This window comes from Chroicocephalus ridibundus, chromosome 3 (genome assembly GCF_963924245.1).
Source record: "Chroicocephalus ridibundus chromosome 3, bChrRid1.1, whole genome shotgun sequence".
NCBI lineage: Eukaryota > Metazoa > Chordata > Aves > Charadriiformes > Laridae > Chroicocephalus > Chroicocephalus ridibundus.
In genome coordinates, this window is record NC_086286.1 from 51,594,126 (window position 1) to 51,608,527 (window position 14,402).

The window sequence follows — 14,402 nt, forward strand, 5'->3', positions numbered from 1 at the left end:
CATAGGTGCAACCCCGCTACGCTTTTCCGCTTCTGACCCTCCAATGGGGCAAATAACAAAGTTAACTGACCTTGGCTGTTATAGCACTAAGTATAAGCAGGAGTCCCTCTGCATACCATTCTTTGGTATGTGTTACAAACATCGGATCTTATCACTCTGGAAGCGAACTACTGTCTGAAAAATACACTGCTAATTTCAGAGAGTTCAGTTAGTTAGAAGAGACTTAGCTGAAAAGTAAAATTACTGAACAGAAAGTTAGTTCTGTTTTACTTCAAAACAGAACAGGCAACCCCTTATTCCATACCATTTGTGTCATGCTCAGATCACTATTATTTTTTTAATCTTCAAATATATACATACACACATACATATACAGATCACTAATTTATGATTTATCTTTATAAACAAAAGTTCATTAAGTTCATTTAGTTCATAATTGCAGGATTTCTTCTATCATAGCAGACTCTCAGGGCAGCAAAGATAGTATGAAATTCATCATGGTTCACGCCCACAGGTAGCAAGTCCACCTCAAAGACTGCTGGACGCCACTTGATGCAGCTAGCTCAGGTTTCATCACCATTACGTTATCCTGAAAAACACTTATTGAAGACTGTTAGTATTATGTAGCAATTAACATCATACTGCTCAAAATTGAGTATTCTCACCCAGAGTTAAATTTCCTTGAGGTACACATTGAACTTCTCCATTCTTCTGCATCACCCACCAAGTACATCCAGGTCCTTGAACAAAAGCAATCCCATGAATGGGTTTGCCTTTGCCCAAAGTAGGAAAAACCCAAGCAGTTTTCCCCAACATATTCCTTTCATGCACAACAGGGGCTTTATCCCCTTCTACAATATGTAAAACATCTGATTGAGTAGGACCAGCTTGACTGAAGGATCTCCTGGTGTTAACTAACCACGTAGCTTGTGCTAAATGCTTGTACCAATTTTTAAAAGTTCCACCCTGCATTGCTTTCAGGGTAGTTTTTAATAGTCCATTGTATTGTTCGATTTTGCCAGAATTTGGTGCATGATAGGGGATATGATATATTCATTCAATGACATGTTCTTTGGCCTGATTACTTATAAAACTTCATTACTTTAAAACCAGATTGTTTTTAAAATGAGTCCCATTGTCTGACTCAGTTCTTTCTGGAGGGCAATGTTGCCACAAGGCTTGCTTTTCAAGGCCCAGGATAGTATTCTGGGTGGTGGCAAGGGGCATGGCATAGGTTTCTAACCATCCAGTGCTTGCTTCCAGCGTTGTAAGCACATTGCGCTTACCCTAGTGGATTTAATGGAGTGTGATATAGTCAACTTGTCAGGCCTCCCCATACTTATATTCAGCCATTGCCCCCATACTACAAAGGTTTTAGTCAGTTAGTTGCTTGATTTTGTCACATGTTTCACAATCATAGATAACCCGTGCAATAGCATCCATGGTTAAATCCACCCCTCAGTCACAAGCCCATTTATATGTTTCATCCCTTCCTTGATGACCTGATGTGTCATGGGCCAACCGAACTAAAAATAGTCCACCTTTATGTTCCCAGTCCAAATATGTCTGGAAAGTCTTAGCAGCCTGACCCACTTGTTGATGTTCCTCAGTGGCCCGACTAATGCGTACATGGACATCTACATGACAAACCTTTATGACTAGTCCCTAGACAGTCATCAATATCTTACTGCAATTTAGCAGCCCAGATGGGTTTACCTCTGCGCTGCCAGTTGCTCTGCTTCCGCTGCATTAACCATCCCCACAGAGCATTTGCCACCATCCATGAGTCAGTATAGAGATAGAGTATTGGCCACTTTTCTCATTCAGCAGTGTCTAAAGGCAGCTGGATGGCTTTTACCTCTGCAAGTTGACTCGATTCACCTTCTCCTTCAGCTGCTTCTGTGACTCATCGTGTACAACTCCATACAGCAGCTTTCCACCTTTGATGGTTTCCTACAATATGACAAGATCCATCAGTGAACAGAGCACACTGTTTCTCATTGTCTGAGAGTTCATTCTACGGTGTGTCTTCTTCAGCACATGTCACCACCTCTTCTGGTGGCATTCTGAAGTCTTTGCCTTCAGGCCAGTTTGTGATCACTTCTACGATTCCTGGATGATTGGGGTTTCCTATTTGAGCTCGCTGTGTGATTGATGCAACCCACTTACTCCAGGTAGCATTGGTGGCATGATGAGTAGAAGGAACTTTACCCTTGAACTGCCCAGTACTGGTAATCTGGGCACCAGGAGGAGCTGTGCACACTGGACCAGAGAATCGCTCACTGTAGACCAGAGCAGCCATCCTCCTGGAAAAATTCTTTCTTCTCTCTGTTTTACCTTGCATCTCATGTACTTGTGCTTGTAGGGCCAAGGTAGGTTGTCCATCCCACTTCCTCATGTCCTCTCCATAGTCGCAGAGGCAAAACCACAGGATATCTCATAGCGTGTTCTGTTTCTCATGAGCTGGTCGTGTAGGAGGTTGTCTTCTCCTAATGGCTGCAATATGGATCCATGCAGGGGGAGAGGGATCTTTCCTCCATCTTGGACAGTTTATCAAACAGTTTATCAAATGACTTATCAAACAGTTTCTAATTTTTCTTAGCCATTTTCTCAATCATTTTCTCATTTTGCTCATCCATTTTCTTGGTTTTCTCAGCCAGTTTTTCCACAGCTGCCCCAGTGAAGGGATGAGAAAGATTGTCTCCATACTGTTGTACTCTGTTAGCCACTTCGTTTACAGTTGGTGCATTGCCATCAGATGCTCCCCAGACCATTGTTGACAATGTGTGGGAATACACTGATGGAGCGCTCTGCAGAAACTTCCACAACATAGGTGATTTGCATGGCATTTCATCAGGGTCTACATTCACTTGTAGAAAAAGTGAAAAAAATCTCCTCTCGCACAGCCAGTTCTCTCAGGTACTCGATAAATACCTTTCTCCATGGTGGTCCATTTGCTCAGATGGCATTTGATATCATCCTTAAAGGGATACCTGCCCTTCACAGCTGATATGAGACGCCTCCAGAGTGTTTGACTTTCTCCCAATTCCTTTATTGATACCTCCACCTCTGGCCAGCTTTCCCAACTGCCTAGATTCTCTACCTCCAAAGTCTACGGTATTGGCCCCATTACCCCAGCACCTGAGCAACCAGGAGATAAGTGTCTCACCTTCGTGACTGCTAAAGTCCTTTCTCATATTTCGCAAGTCCTTCATAGAGAAGGATTTAATGATTACCTCTGTGTCTGATTCCTTCTACTGCTTTGACGCTGCCTGAGAAGGACTGTCTCCCTGATCTGCTTTAGAAGGACCCTTTCCTTTGTCCGCTTTAGAAGGACCCTCTCCTGGATCTTCATCAGAAGAACTCTCTCCCATGTTGTCTGGTTTAAGCTGATCTTTGTTGTAAGGGGCAGGGGAACAAGCTGACCTTCTTTTCTGCTTCCTGGTCACCAGGGCAACTTGTACTGATTCTGTTGGAGTTTGAGTAGCGGCAGTACTTGTTGTTGGAGCAGCTGGAGTAGTGATGGTGGTCAGTAGTTGAATAGTGGCAGTGGTCATTGTCAAGGCTGGAGTGGCTTGTGTCAGTACAGGCTGCGGAGTAGCTCATGGTATTTGAGTAGCAGCAGTGTATGTCATACATTTACTTCTGCAGTAAAGTTTAATATAAAACTACCCCTGCAACACATTCAGGATAATCAACAATAAAATCACAATGTTGGGAAAGTAATAATCATTTCTGAAATCCCCTAGCTCTGGTGGTGTCAATTTGGCATTAAAGGGAAAAGTAAACTTTCCCAAGGTAAAATCGAAAGTGTAAGTAGCAATAGAATCCATTACGTGATACCCGAGATATGGAGGTAAAACCATTATCCAATTTATCGTATTATAGATCTGCATCAAAAACCACAGCAGGATAGCACATTTAAACCACCGCATAGAAACACAAAGAACAAATAAACTATACAACACGTTCGGCAGGTTAAGCAGCATTGCATCAACTAACTTTAAACAAAGCCATCTAAAGGCATGATACAACATTTTGCTTATGAATGACATGATGTGAGCTGTCGTTTTTAATTTCCAAGCCCTTAAGACTCTCATAGAAAAAATCCAATACTCTCTCAACCGAGCAAGCTGTAATTCGAACTATTCAGGCAATCTGTCAGAGCCTGGTCGGGATCACATTGGGCGCCTATAAATGCATCGTGGTTTGGGCCGGACTGGCCACGGAAACAAATGACAGATGCTCTCCTCAACCTCTCCCTTCAGGGACAGAAGGATGAGAGAGTAAGAGACTTATGAGTTTTAAAAGACACTACTTTAATGAGATATTATTAATAATAAAATAATAATATTAAATGATAAAAATATTAATGATAAAATAATAAAATGAAAATACAATAATATAAAAAAATAAAATAATGAAATATATACAATATATACAGAACCAGTATCGAGCTCACAGGATGACGATCACATCACTGGCAGGCACTGGGAAAGGCCCAGATGACTCAGCGGTGGACGGGAGCTGAACTCAGGGACCGGATCCAGGAACACACGGATCGGGATCAAAGGCAGACGAAGAGACAAAGTCCTCCTCAGACATCAGCCATTGAAGAAAGAGGGCTGACCCTCTGATCCCTCAGCTCTTATACCGAGCATGACGCAGATGGGATGGAATACCCTGTTGGTCAGTTTTGGGTCACCTGTCTTGTCTGCTCCTCCCCATAGGTGCAACCCCGCTACGCTTTTCCGCTTCTGACCCTCCAATGGGGCAAATAACAAAGTTAACTGACCTTGGCTGTTATAGCACTAAGTATAAGCAGGAGTCTCTCTGCATACCATTCCTTGGTATGTGTTACAAACATCGGGTGTTATCACTCTGGAAGCGAACTACTGTCTGAAAAATACACTGTTAATTTCAGAGAGTTCAGTTAGTTAGAAGAGACTTAGCTGAAAAGCAAAATTTCTGAACAGAAAGTTAACTCTGTTTTATCTGAAACCAGGACAGGCAACCCAGTGAAAAAATCCCACAAGAGATTGCTCTGCAAGGAGGAAAATCTCCCTCCAGGTCTTTTCTGCACAACAGGAATTATTGTTCCTGAAGAGTCACCACTGAGGTGCCACTTGTGCAGACTGATGTAGGAAGGAAGCTGTGTCGTAATCACGGATCCTCTCTATGGTCAGATGTGGATCAGTGAGTTAATCAAGCACATGCTTAAATCATTCTGTTTTTAATAACCTTTAAAGTATTGGGCACTCAACTCTTACTGCAGTCAACAGAAGCTTGGTACCTCAGTCTCTTTAGAGACTTGCGCATACCATGAATTTCCGTGTGGTTTAGGAGGGAAGGTAAACGCACTTTGGGGTGCTGTGCCAGGCAGATGGCAGGGAGAGCAGTTGCTGACAGAGGATCCTCTGCTGTGAACAGATAACACAGCTCTCCGAGTTCATATTGCAGCAGATAGTTCACCTTTCACTTCCCTTCTAAGAGTGGGCAACTGCTGCTATCATTTCATCTCTAGGTCTTCATGCAAGCAGTCACTTGCAGGTGGTTAGTGCTTTGATAAAACCGATTTTTCCACTGTGATTATAGAGGTGGTAAAAAAAAAGAAAAAAGAAAAAAAAAAAGAAACCATTACTGATTGTTTCCTCACAGGACCAGCAACTGCTTTTCATTAATTCTGTGCTGCACAGAGACTGCAAGCATGCTCTTACCTCCCATTCCTGACAGATGATGGGTTTGTTTCCATAAATATAATCTGGCCTGTACTAAGACAGGCACCCGATAAGTCGGTGGGGCAGGTATGTTGGAGAACCATGTAGCACAGCTACATCTACTGAAATGATACTATAGGGCGACATGCTGGAATAGTGAAGAAGAGTAGATGATTAGCCCAGATATCCAGGTACAACTCTCTTGCCAGGTAGCACCGGTAGCACAAAGGGCCAGATTCATTTATGTAGGCATGCATTGATTTGAACTTGGAGCTAGAAAACCAGAAACTTGGTTATGGCTCTTGGCCTTGGCAAGGAAACTTCTCCATCTGCAGCAAGTCCAAGACTTTTTAACAGGTCTCTCAGTATATCGTCCTGACCCAGTGCAAATCTATGCCAGATAGCTCAAGTGCCATACGCAGTACAGCCCCAAAGGATCCATTTGTCTTGCTCCAGGTTAGACTGGTTTTGATGCCTGCCTGGGCACCTTACTCATCTCTTCATCTTATTGTGTTGTGCAGCACAGACATGTTCTAAAGGGGAAAAGCACGGGTGTCTGTGAGAACACACTTGAGAAAGCAGACAACTGATAGCTGCCCATGCTCCCTCATCCCCAGGATGCTTTGGTTGCCTCCACCGTTGAGTTTTGTGAAAGTGTGCTAGTATTAACCACTTCCTGCTTCACTGCAGCTTCCTCACACTTTGTTGACCCGGGTTGGCAGACATCTAAATTTGCACTGGTCCATCACTTATCCCCAGTGGGCTGTCACTACGCTGAAGCTTCAGCGTCTATCCCAGGAATCACCACCTAGACACTGGCATAGTGTGTTTGGAGTCAGGATCACACCTCAGCTGGGAATATTTGGGCCAGCAGTCTTGTTCTTTCTCTACTTCACAGGCACAATACTCCTTTTCCTATTTTGAAGCTCACTTTCTCCCAAAATACCTCTGACCATTGCTAGCCGAAATGCTGAAATGAGACCTGGCCCAGACAGTCATTTCCTTCTATCTGCTAGCAGTTGTCAAGGCAGAGATGCTGCCTTTTGTCCGTTCGTCTCAAGCATATCTGCTCCCTGTTCAGTCCCGAGTGCCAGGACTAAGTGCCCTAACTCTCAAGGCACACACCGCAAGAAACATTTAGCAGACTATCTTTTAGTGTCAAATATACAAAACCAGAATCCAAAACTGTAATTGGTTTCTCAAAGCAATGTTAATTATGTGATGTTTGTGTAATCCGTTCCTTGACTTCTCAAATTTACAAAAATTTTGCTGCAATTTCCCCCGTAATTTTGTATCATAAACACCACGCCTCATCTGTGTCAGAGAAAGGGGTAGACTCCAACCAGCTGAGCTCAGCCAGAAGGTTCCTGGAAGTCCTGAAGTGATAATGTGGGGACACTTAAAAAACTTAATCCAAACAAATACACCAAAGAGCTTGCACTGTGATGCCTCACTTAGTGGTATTTCTGAAGGGTAACTATGAAAGGAGCTACACCGTAATTACTAGATTCGTGTCCTCTGTTACTGAGATGCTACTGCCTGATAACTGTGAGCTACACCTCAGAATTCAGAAGTTCCCCCAGCTCTACAGAAGTGGAACCGGTGTCAGGATTAATGACTCAAAGAAAAATTTCTTGTTATGGTATGGTATTGCAATGCTAACTTATCTCCTTGCGGGTTCCTCATCAGCTGAACCACCTGTGAAGTTTCAATACGCAGGTAGAAACTTCTCAGTGCAAGGTGGTGGTAGGTACGGGAAAGGCTGAACTTCAGAACCTACCCTGCCAGATGTGCTACCCAGCCTGTGAAGGGTGAGGAGGAGGCCATGCTAACAGCTGGAGAGAAGCCCTCAAGCACGTAATGTAGATCCCGCCTGGTTAAGCGAAATGGAGGGTAAGCGTGAGGCCATTCCAGACTGAGACAAACGGTGTGTGGGAAAAGCTAGTATTTTTGCAGTTCTCTGTGGAGGATTTTTTATGACTTTGAAGTAACTTTTGTTTACAGTAATTTTCCTTTTCCGTCACAGCTGAGTGCAATGAAGACTGTAAAAGGCAAGACAGAATGTTAGACTGGAAGACTTTTAGAAGCAACAGGAGAGTTGTGGTTAAAAGTTATTTTGAGCTCCTACTGTGGAAGATGCCCACTCACTGAAGGCACCACAACGTTTTATTCTTAAAAGGTCCCCTCTAATCATATGTTAAATACAAAGCTGCTATTTGAATAAAGAAGAAAGAAGCTTTGAGAGAGTTCTGTTTCCTATAAGCCACGTACTAAGGGTGCTCAGACGATTTTTGATGAAGTTGAAATCTCATTATTCTAGTCTTCGGAAAAGACTAGAATCAGACTTGTTTCTTTTAATAGTCATAAATGCAGACATTGCTCACTACCTACAGCTTTATCTTCTTACATCTGAGGTGGTAACATCCTGCGTTACACATCTTTCATCTTCTCTCTTTCTGCTGTCCTGCAAGGCCCAGGGTGATTTTCCGCCTGTGTTAGAGTACCTTAGCATTCAACTCAGGTTGCGGCGTTGAAGCTCTTGTACACAGCAGCTTCTTCCTGGGATAGCTGCCAGCCTGCTCTCTCAAGGTGGATCTCTTCTGTCCCTATCCCACCCAAATGCTTTGAACTTCAGACTAGAGTCTGAAGCACTGCCCCGCACTAGGGCTTCTAAGCACATCTCTGGGGTGCCCAGCTCTGCTTAGCAGCCCCTCCTGAACGTTTAACCCCTCAGTCTGCCCAGTTCCTGTGTCATCTCCTGCCCCACAACAGCTTTAATGTACCAACAAAAGTGCAGCCCTCCACTGTTGAACTCTTCAGGAACTATGTAGTGTTCTTAGCGGAAAATCAAATTTTCTGCTAGAACTGAAGGCAATTCAAGGGTTTTCTTCCAGGACCCTGAGAAGACCAGTAGATATATTAGTCAGGCCTCCGCCCCACATACAGAAGTATGTTGAACCATCTTTACTCCAATCAAGAGCTTGTTGTCTCTCTCGTTCTTCTCTCCATATTGCTCTAAAGGCTAGAATCATCATCAGGGTGGATTTCGTTTCCTTCTGAGAAATAGCGTTGCTATCTCCTCAGTCCTATCCCAGGCTGAAACAGCTGCAAACCATCCCACTTTCAGCAGAGAGTCGTTGAGTTGAAATGACAGGCCATTGTCCTGGGTCAGAGAGGAAAAGGATAACTGGACCAGCGTGGGAGGAAATCCACACGGGCACTAGTGGTGCTCGGGAAGGTAATGAACTTCATGAGCTGCACGGTCTGACAAACTGCCAGCTTGCAGCAGGTCCATCCAGCCACATTTTACAGCTGAGGACTTGGCACACAGAAACATTAAGCAGCTTATCTAGAGTCACCCGTGAAGCCTGTGGAAGACCTGTGAACATACTTTGGGAGATGCAGGTCGGTGCCATAAGGGCTAGATGGCCCTTCCTTGGACCGTGTTCAGGGAAAAGTAATTTCTCCTGGTGCTGGGAGCAGAGGTGGCTGGTGGGAGCACAGCTGCATCAGTTGGGTTTGTGGTGTCACTCTGCAGAAACCAGGTGCAACTGGGAGCTGAGGAGGGGATGGGATGAGCAGGGGCAATGCAGGGACAGCAACAGAGGGGGAAGGATCGAGTCAGAGGCACAAGGGAATAAAGGCAACAAAAGAGGCAAGGAAAGTTAGAAAGGAAACCAAAGAGGAAACGGAACATATACAAAGGGAAGGAGCTTGAAACAATCAGTCAAGGGACTTTTTAAGCCACCATCTTGTGGCTACCTATGGTGTGCTTAGAGTGTCCGAGTTCCCAGTCTGTCAGGCCTCAGGATTTATGAATGCAGAGGGCATTTCTAAGAACAGCGGTTTTTACCTTTTCCCAACCCATCAAACTAGCGCAAAGGAAGAATACCTCAGCCTCTTGCTAACACCACTGTACAAACCAAAGAGTGAGGCAGGCTCTGCATCACACAGCCCGAGCATGCCTCACCATGCTCCACCAGGACTTCAGCACTGGTCCCCCACTGCCTCACCACTGACTGTTCAGTCTCCAAATACACAGCAGAAGATCCTCCACTGTCCTTCATCCCTCCTTTCTGTGCCTAACTGAAACTAGACACAAATTTGTGCTTGTGTAAACTTATCTAAACATGCAGTTTTCTGCAGGCAGAAGTTAACACAAGGCCATAAGAGACATTGGTGTCCCTGCACTTGTTCACTTTGGCAGGTTTAACAACACACTATTAAATTCCCCTCCCTTGGTGTAACCTTGTGCACAGCGCAGTCACTGTCCCTTCCCAGCCAAAAAGCACAGTGGGGACAGTCCCACTGACTCCTTGAGCTGATGGGCAATACCTTGGGTGATGAAACTTCTGGTTTCCCCAAAGCCCTGGCAAATTCTCCACTGTATGAGATTTTTCTGCACTGCCACATCTTTGGGCCTGGAGCATTAAATTCTATGAAATATATTTGTTAAAATAATGACCATAGCTCATTAATGATCATTCCAAATAACTGCGTCCCCCAAGCTGATAGCAAATAACAGACTACTGTGGTTTTAGATCAAACCTTCAGGTTAAGAACAAAAGCCGGGGGAGGAGAGGAGCAGCTGTTACTCAGGGAAGCACTCTGTCTTTAGCTACGTGGCCAGCTTATCACCGCTCTCGATGGAGCCCTGTACTGTTGGAACCAGGGAGGCAGAAAATAAGTTCCAACCAAATAAATTTCCTTGATCTGGACGATCTCTTTTATGTTCCTCCCTGTTGAAAGTTAGTTTCATTTCACGTTTGCAACCCCTCAAGGCAGCACAGAGAGGATCAAGCAGCAATTAAATGATTCCTTAGCAGAATTCAGCTCTACTGTGCAGAAAAAAAGCAGTCAACCTGAGCAAAGGCACAGTAGTGACAAGAAAATGTATAGAGGCTATTTATTGCAAAGGACCACACAACTGGACAGTCCTGTTCGCTTCCCATGACTGACAGATCCTTGGTAATCAGTAAGAACATTGTAATACAACAGCATGAGTCAGGATGCATCCTTTTTCTTAAATTGAAAGACCGCAAGAGCAAACCACGTTGGGAGATGAGCAAACGAAAAAGAAAAAGGCCGTTCTGCAAGATTTCCTGTTCCGTGATGCATGGGCAATTGGCCTATATTTGTGACCCCATTTTTCTTTCAGGTCTGTAGCGGTACTGCAGAGATTTGATCCTTTGGTACAAAGCCTGTGCTGTGAAGGAGTGGGAGCTATCAATGCTGGGTGCAGAGTGAGTCTTGAGCGAGGCGCGTGGCTCTAATTTGGCATGCTTTCTAACTTCCACGTGGCCCGAAGCCTGAACCGAGCCTCAAATGCCGCTCTTTGGCAAAGGGAGAATGGAAGATGTAGAAAGAGACAAACAAGCTCCTCTCTCAGGCACCTTTTGCTGAATTGCACCCAAAACCGAGCGGCTCGGTGGAGAGAAAGCCCACGGTGGGGTGGGGCTGGCTGTTGCTGGCTGGGGTGGTGAAGCCGCTGCGGCGCAGGGAGAGGCCCTCGGCGGTTCTGCTCCCGCCATTAACGAGGGAGAAGGGAGTAAGTGACATCTGTGGAGCTGCCCCTGAACACGGTGCGTTTCACAGGGAGAACAGCTCTTTCCATGGTTTGCCCTGCAAGTGAGCCGTGCCTGCTTCGTGTGCTGCTACAGCTGTCGGGTTACAGGTATTTCTGTTACACAAAACCTGTGGGCCAGAGCTATGAGACCATATAGTCTATGTGAGCTCCTACAGGCATGCAATTCTTCATTTGTTCCCAACAAACACGTTTTCTGGCACATCCCCTACAACATCAGGCCACAGCCAAAAAAGCCCACCTTCTAAATTTTTGTTTACAAACCTGATTCTGACTTTCTGCTTCAAAACCAGAGTGCTCCTCGCAGTTAATCTTTAACACGCCGCTGTGGTTTCTTCAGACTTTTAAATTTTGAACTCAAATTAATCCCCACATCTGCTGCTCCCTGCTCTAAATTGCCCAAGTCGGTATCTGCTTAGCTGTCAAGACGACGGCCGCACGCCCCAGGGAAGGCAGCACAGCTTCAGCCGGCCTTTCGGCAACACAAAGGGAGTTTCCTGCACCACGGCTCTCATGGGTGGGCTGCGGGCACTCTTGCCTCTTCAATCAGTTTTAAATAACTTGCTCTCTGCTACCACCCATTGCCTTCTCAGCTTCACTGTTCTTCGGGATAGTTGCAATTCATGGATATGATGTGCTTGATTTCTTTTTCTTTGTATGAACTGGATCACTTGGGGTTCTTTCAAAGTGGTACTTCGCATTTGTTTCTGCTCATGTTTTTAGGCACCTCTCCGGACTCCTATGCATTTTTCAACAGTTTGATATTTAATGCAAAATGAACATGCATATGCAAGGAAACAGTGCAGAAGAGCTACTTTGCATTAACATCATAGCGGTTTATTCTACCTTGGCTTCTCTGGTTAGATGAGATCTATGGTTCCAATGCGTTCATTTTTTTGACTGGTACTTTTAACTCCTTCAAATTAAGTACCATTCAATTAGCACACGCTTATTAAAATCAGGAACTAGGGGAAGAAAAGGTATTCATGAATTTTAATTTTTCTTTCATGGAAGAGGTCCACAAGAATTTGTCTTATTTCTCTCCTGGAACCTCAGATTTCTAATGTCAGCACCTTCCCACATCTGTAACCACACCTTAAAGGAACCTGCAGTGCAAAAACCTGCTCAAAATTCAGACTTTCTCATAGTTTTCTTTAACAGTTTCCAATTTAAGTGCCTGATTTAAAATTTCACTTAAGCCTTAATTAACTTAGCCTACTGACTGAGTGTAACAGAGGAACACCAGTTTTGCAGTGCTACACTTAGGAGCAGGGCTTGCTTTATTATGGCAGCATCTGTTATGTAAATCTACAATTTATTCCTTCAAGAATTTTTTAAAATTTCATATTTCTCCCATTAATGTGTGTTAGACTATGAAGTTTAAGTGTACATAATCCTAATCTCCAGGATTCCTTTAGTCTCTGAATAACAAAATGAACATTTTGTAATTCCCTCTTAGTTTGCTCGGAATTTTTTTAACTACTTATCTTTCAGTTTTATCAGTTTCCTTTTAATAATCAGAGCACAGCCCTCCTGCTTTGCACTTAAAAGGAGACGAAGAAAACATCAGTCAAAATGTGAGCTATTCATTTGAGACAGTTAGCCAGAATAATTTTAGGTTCAAACCCAACTCTGTAAAATTTTTCTTAGGTAGGAAAATACCACATTGATTTCAAGGAAACGTATGCTTCAAGATTTTGCCTAAATTAATCCCTAATTCATCCACAATCCAGAATCGTTTAGACTGTTTTAAGCATCTTTATTCATGTCTAGGAAGGGTTGGAAACAGTGCTCAGGGTGGAGACAGGACAGACGGCGCTGGGCAGGAGCAGGCATGGCTGGACAAGCTGCCGACCAGCAGCCTGTTTGCCCACAACCCGTCCCTTTTATCCCCTTTTCCCTCTGTTTGCCCACACTTGTTCCCCCAAACCACTGTGATCCCTCCCTTGTCCCCGTTTTGCTCCTAGCCCTAAATATCCCATAACAGGACTTCTATGGTCCTCACCAGCATCACACCATGAGTCCATGCCTCTGTAGGTACCTCAGCCCGTGAGGTGACCTGGGGGTTTGCCTGGGGGACCGTGGGCTGGCTTCTCTCCTGGGACAGCCCCAGAAGGAGACAGGGCAGGGGGCCTCAGGGGCTCCAATCAGTTATTGGGGTCCCCCCACCCTTGCTCTGCTGTGCTCAGGGAGGTGAGAGCCTTAATCTCATAACACAACACTCACCTACGTAAACGTAGGTGGGCTGCACCATCCCCTCTCCTCGCACAGCGTTTCCCAGCCACGTTTTACCTCCTGGCGGGGAGGGGCTGCGGTCCCCGAGCAGGAGACCTGGTGCCGCTGCAGGGTGCCTTCTGAGAGGCTTGTCAGTCTGAGTGGCTGTGGTGTGCTGAACCTCACGGCCCCACGCCTTGGGGACAGAGCTGCAGGATCAGAGTAGCCCCCGGTAGCAGCAGCTGGACCTACAGGATTTGCCTCATTCCTCTGTCCTCCGTTCTATTTGTAGAGATGGGCTTTTAATCACTTAAGCTAACACAAAACACTAGAATTATATGCCGAAAACATAATGTGAACATCAGCTCAAAAGTGATTCTGCCAAGATCACCTAAGCCAAAAACGTAACTGGAAACTCTGCTCTGCCACACTCCATCCCTTTTCCCAATAGTGGCCCTTGCAGCACGCCCTGAAGGACATCTCTCAGCCAAAACAGACCATGTTGAGAGCATGTGGTGGAAGTCTTTCCATTTCAGAGCAAAAAAAAGCTGAAGCACCTTTCTAGCTATGAAGATGCATGTGATACTTTCACAGGGGAACTGTGCGAATGACCTGATTCTTGTACCTTGTATCTGTTGTGGTTTCCCCATAGCATAGAGCAATTGAAGCAAAACAATTAAAGCTGCTAAGAAACTGAAAAACAACTTTTAGAAACCTAATGGCTTGTCTTGAAACATAGATAGATCCAAGTGTAAGGATCACCTGCAGTTACTCGCACAGTGCACTATCCAATTGTGTTCTATGTTCACATTTTCTAAAAGATTCCTTCAAGGACATAAGGTTTAAAACCTTATAGTAGAGTTGATGTTAAACTACTATATTTACAA